The sequence below is a fragment of the Coregonus clupeaformis genome, chromosome 16, assembly GCF_020615455.1.
Source record: "Coregonus clupeaformis isolate EN_2021a chromosome 16, ASM2061545v1, whole genome shotgun sequence".
Classification (NCBI taxonomy): Eukaryota; Metazoa; Chordata; class Actinopteri; order Salmoniformes; family Salmonidae; genus Coregonus; species Coregonus clupeaformis.
This window is the reverse complement of record NC_059207.1, coordinates 15,670,650-15,676,804: the sequence shown is the minus strand read 5'-3', so window position 1 is coordinate 15,676,804 and position 6,155 is coordinate 15,670,650. Positions and strand designations below refer to the sequence as shown.

Below are 6,155 nucleotides of genomic sequence, written 5' to 3'. Positions count from 1 at the left end.
TATTTCACCACAAAAATCTAATTTGCTCAACATGCACATCACATATACAGTGAGCTCCAAAAGTTTTGTGACAGTGACAATTTTAGTATTCTGTACTCCAGCACTTTCGATTTGAAATTATACTATGACTATGAGGTTAAAGTGCAGACAGTCTGCTTTGCATCATGAATGATGAGTGAGAAAGTTAGACGCACAAATATCATGCCCCCAAGACACCATCACAATAACGGGAGATTATCATTTTTGGGGAGGTATGATATTTAGGCCTCTAACTTTCTCACTCATCATTATTCACGATTCATTCAGGATTATCCATAATTATGGTAGCATCCACATTAATGTAGAAGTGTTTAGAACCATTATATTCTTATTTACAATAAAAGTGACTCCAAAATGACACAATACATTATTCACCATTCATTTCTATTGGGCACAAAATAATCTGAAACACAACCAAAACAAAAGCAAATGCATCCAACAAGTTTGTAGAGTCATAAGCTTTATGTATAATAATAATAAGCCATTTAGCAGACGCTTTTATCCAAAGCGACTTACAGTCATGTGTGCATACATTTTTACGTATGGGTGGTCCCGGGGATCGAACCCACTACCCTGGCGTTACAAGCGCCATGCTCTACCAATTGAGCTACAGAGGACCACATGTAATCATTGCGTGCTAGGAATAATGGACCAAATACTAATCTTTTGACTACTTCAATACACATTTAAGTGAATTTGTCCCAATACTTTTGGTCCCCTAAAATGGGAGAGCTATGTACTAAAAGAGATGCAATTTCTAAATGGTTCATGCGATACGGATGCAAATACCCTCAAATTAAAGCTGACAGTCTGCACTTTAACATCCTAGTCATTTCAAATCCAAAGTGCTGGAGTACACTGCCAACAAAATAAAATGTGTCACTGTCACAATACTTTTGGAGCTCACTGTAGATAGGATAGTATCTTATGATGACTGATACACTGATTAGTCCTCATGATGTGTCAATTATCTTGTTGGATACCCTTTTCACACTATTGTGCCAGAAGAACCACTCTGTACTGGCTTGGATATTTCCTTTCCAGCATGGTTCCAACAACTATGGGCGATGCGTAACCAGGCCTGTGCAGTATGGCTTGGTTTGGCTGGGCTCAGTACTATGAAAAGGGTGTTAGAGATGCGGTAGGCCCTGGGGCCCTCAACGCTGAGGGGGTAATTAGTTTAGCAGCTGAAGACTGCTAGGCCACGATAAAGTTAGGAACTTCTTACATCACTTCCTTCATTTGTTCTCGATTTGATTTTCAAGTTTGGAATGCAATGGGCCTAAGTACCGGGAGCAAAGGAATTCAAAACGAGTTTAGTAACTCTCTCATGCTTTAGCCAGCAGCCCTGACGTTCTGTTTGTGTGAGATTTAGGTTGTTTTGCACCACACCCCTCATACATCCTGTGCTGCTCTTGACCTTCCCTCTTGTCCATTATGAACTGTCTTTTTCGGTCCTTGGCTACATGTATCGTTCATACACTAGACAGCAGACCCTTCTAGAATGGCTGCCTGTTCTACTAATGTACGATCTCGGAGCATGAATGAGCCATCGTAACACAAGCTGTGCTATTTGAGCTTGTCTAGTTTAAATACTCAAGCAGATGCAGCCCTGGGGCAAGAATCCCCCTTCTGAAGACTGAACTGTGTGTGTGTGTGTGTGTGTGTGTGTGTGTGTGTGTGTGTGTGTGTGTGTGTGTGTGTGTGTGTGTGTGTTGATGGTCATTTGGGGATCAAAATGATGGACAGATTAGGCTCATTATGTTCCTAATTATGAGTCCCAAATTACACAATGGTGCTGTTACTGCTGCTTTGGATGAGCTGGGGAATTTGCAGCCACCCCCCTACAAGGTCGCTCTGTGTTCTCTGAAGAGGAAGCGGAGACTTGGTATGGGGAGCCAGGAATTCCTGTTTGGCTCCCAGCACTGGAAATCATGTCACAGCTCTGGATTGAGACCCCACCCCCCTTTATTTGAAAGGGGTGATTTACACCCTCCTCATACACATCTTTGTGTCTAAAAACATCTTCAACTGTGCTGATCTTTGCTCAAAATTAAAGGCATGCAAGACAATGTATTCAAACATTCTGTAGTTCTTGTTGATCATTAAAATGTGGGAACCATTTATGCTGGACTTTGGTAATTGATGGACTTTAGTTATAGCCTTAACGCTGAACACTTATTTAGACTCATATGGATTTATGCATTGGAGATGTGTCTGTGCAGTCAAGGAATATCTTTACATTCCTTGTGTGCTGTTAGTTAAAATGACCAAGAGCCTTCCATTTAGACCAAGACCACTCCCAGAGACTAGTTGTCTAAGATTACAGGCTGAATATACCTTGCAATAACAACGTATGGAACAATACCAAGGCTCAGCTGTGATTTCATTGCGCAGACTAGTTCGCATCTGTCTTTTATATAGGAACAATGTGAACACGACAAAATTGTAAAGTAAAGGTTAAAAAATATACATATTTGTCAAGCTAGAGTGTACATGAACAGTGTCATGTTTTAGCCTTCATTTTGGTGTTAATTCCTTGCTGAACACTTAGTAAATCTGGCCCAGGCCTAGGTGTATTAACACATCAATGCTTCCAATGGGAGACTCCTTCACCATTTAACGGTCAATAGGTTCACAAATTCTCTTCTCAAAATTTTACAACTTGCAGGATTGAATTGAAATCTGGATTATTGGTGGAAAATAGCAATGCAGCATTTCCTGGTTGAGAGGAAGCGGGAAGTGACTGGAGGATGGTGATACTGCACTCTGGGCCCTCAGAACAATACAATGTCTCCCTCACACAGGAAACGGATCTGCGTCAAAGAGGGGGCCTGACAGAGTTTTATAAAGACCAACGGCACAGACCCTAAGGAAGCAGGATAAATCACTGTTTTCATCCACACACTCAGATTTATACCCCAGACTTGTAGTAAAAACGTCCTTTAGAACAAATTACTGTTAGCAGCTAAATATATGTTTACTAGGCCTTTATAGTGTACTAGTTTCAAGTTTTAATGTCACATGCACAAGTACAGTGAAATGCCTTTCTTGCAAACTCAAAACTACTTAATGTTCTATGCAACACAAGTAGACTACTTACTACACTATTATCCTAATGTGCTAGTGGACAAAAAGCAAAATAGTCCACATGTTAGTGATAACAATAACGGTTGTGCCTTATTAGGGTCATTAATTTGGTTTAGATAAATGCTACAGTAGTCTATGACAATACATGTATTTTAATGTAGAGGAATCCATTTCAGTTGACACAGTAAATTGCCTTTATATGGCTTCATAATCTGCCTCATTCTGAACTTCTTTAGGCCTAATTAATGGCCATTTGCAATGGGATGAATTAGGCCCTCCTAACTACAGTAATTCTGGTCTAATTAATATATTTTTACAAACACAAACAATTGATTGTATAACTCAAGCTGCTTTACACATGGACGCTAGAAAGCACGTAGTTCTTTGAAGTTGTCATTCATGAAGCATTTTCAGCAGGATGGAGGGTGTTTTCGTTTTACAATTTATTTTATCAGTTGGAAACACACACAGGAATTCCGGCTTGGGAATGACCGTCCAGTTCCCGGCCGCAACAGGAAGGTATGCATAAAAAGCACTTCCAAAACGCGCAGGCTATACCATTCTTCTCCATTCCGCAGCGACGGAACACAAGGGAAATACACATTTGTAGCCTATACTGTGATGAAACCAATATTGGGAGATGGTCGCGATGGCAAAGTAGCCCTACAAGTCAGTCAAGTGAATAGAGGTGATGTGGCAGCTGCAACCAGGTAGTCTCAAGAGGCTTGGCATTGTGTTCTCCATTCTATGGTAAGTAAGGAAGGCATTTCACGATTATAGAATATACTTTATTTTTCCCAGAGAAAACATAAGATACAGTATTATCATGATGCAGTTGTGATATGCAAAAGTAACATAGGGTTACACATATTCAAACTAGTACTCTGTCGTTTTTAATTCAGAAAATGCTATTTGTTATTTGTCCTTGATTACTTGAAACAATGAAATGTTTCTACATGAAGCCTACCCACTGTCCATGTTCGTCTAGTTTTGAGTTACATTTGGATGAGTTTTCAACTAACGTGAATTCAACGTGAAATCAACAAAAAAAATCACCAAGTCATTGGGATTAGGTTAAAAATTCAAGGAATTATTGCAATAGGGTGAAGTCATTAGTGGGACATCAGGTGTAGTGGGGCATTTGTATTTGAGGGTAGGCCACTGTAAAATCACAACATTTTTTGCGTCAAGGTGGGGGTTGATGCACCCAGCATGAGAAGTCGGGTCCAAATTGTGTAATTTACATCACTGGCTTAAATTCTTCAATTCAAAACAGGCCAATGTATGATCATTGTAATGTCTAAGAATAGCTTATGACCTGAATTTGTTTATGCTTTTAAGCTTTAAATGTTCAATATCTTCTGCTGATCAATGGTCTAACAAGTTCCTTGGTTTATTAGACCAGTGGTTCCAACCAGGGGTACTAGGACCCCTGGGGGTTCTTGGCCTATCCACAGGGGGTACTTGAGAAGAGACCATAGGCCTACTGGTAAAATGCACATGAGGGGGTACTTCAGAGGTACTCTGGGCAGAGCAAAATTAAGTTGGCAGTGCAGTAACGGGAAAAGGTTGGGAACCACTGTATTAGGCTATGCATGTTGCCCTCTAGGCCTGATAATTGTTCTGCTATTCAAAATGCAGCCCTATAATATAGGCTAGATATTGGTAAAGCTCATGTACCTTTGACATCAAATTTCCACTGGGCACAGATGTCAATTCAACGCCAATTCCACGTTGGTTCAATGTCATTTCATTGAAATGACGTAGAAACAACGTTGATTCAACCAGTGTGTGCCCAGTGGGTTGTGCAGGCTAATCTTTTTTCTTTTTCTCTTGTTTCAGATAGATGGAAGCTACAATCTCACACCCCAACCTCTAACCTCAAGGCCCAATGGAATTTTACAATATTGTAAAATGGGATATAGATGATTGTTGGCTTCTCATAGCCAGATCAAACCTGGGATTTTTTCCCCACAGATAAACCGAAGATAAGAGTTTTTGCCTGCTTCACGGTCCATTATTACTTTTGGTACGCGCTCGGCCAGTCTCAAACTCGTACCGTGAGTAATAATGCACTGTGGCTGTCACTGCCAACGAGAGACGGACAACACCACAGTTCTCTGTAATCCTATGCATCTCATCGTTGTATAGCCAGTTGTGAAGCAGGAAATGTGGTGAAAACTCAGCCCCTGTGTCAGGATGACAGCATTTGAATATAATCATTTAGGCTACTTTCATATCCAGTGAAGAAATTGACTAGCCAGTTTACTTAAATATTATTGTTGAATTGTTTATTTTAAATACGTTGTTGAATGTACTGTAGGCCTACCTTGTAATGGTGATAACACTTCAAGAATAGCCTATTTGTGACATTTGAAAATGTTAACTCTAAATGTTACATCTGTTATTTATAGCTGCAGAATCATTTCCCTGTGGCTGTTATATTTATGTTGACTGCATATGTCTTGTTTCAGTACAATAAAACAGTGATATTAGGCTATAGCCTATTATTAGGCCTTCATTTTTTGTAGGCAAAAAAATGTATTCTCAAATATCAAGAAGTAAAATTAGCCTATAATTGAATAATGTTCAGAAACATTATAGCCACCTCTCCTAGTTGGACATGATTTGAAATAGGCACTGCACCATGTAATTGTCTATGTTTTATAAATTATCATGACAATTGACAACTCAATTCTACACTAATAGGCGAAATTGAATACACAATTGGTCTCTGAGCAAAGGGACCCTGATGCACCCATTGACCAGTTTTTTAAAAATCAGTCTGTTCTGACCATAGAGATCCTATAAAATTAATAGAGGGGCTATGTCATAAACCCTCAATGTTCCAGAATGGGGTGAAAATGGCAGCCATTGTGGTCAGGGAGAAATCGAAACCAATTGGAATGAATGGCAGTAGAGGCATAGGAGATGCATTACCTGATTTTACTTATGGAGGAAAATAAAAGTAAGGCATGGGATATATCAGAAATTGTGCAATATAAGTATTGTCAACCTAAAATATT

At 39.6% G+C, this 6,155-nt stretch overlaps 1 long non-coding RNA gene across 1 annotated transcript; it reads left to right on the top strand.

The window, feature by feature from the left end:
- Nucleotides 1-3,703: 3,703 nt before the first annotated feature.
- LOC121584058 lies at nt 3,704-5,639 on the top strand. Its single transcript, XR_006003643.2, has 2 exons — nt 3,704-3,879; nt 4,972-5,639. It is a non-coding gene; the product is annotated as an uncharacterized LOC121584058 (long non-coding RNA).
- Nucleotides 5,640-6,155: the final 516 nt, after the last annotated feature.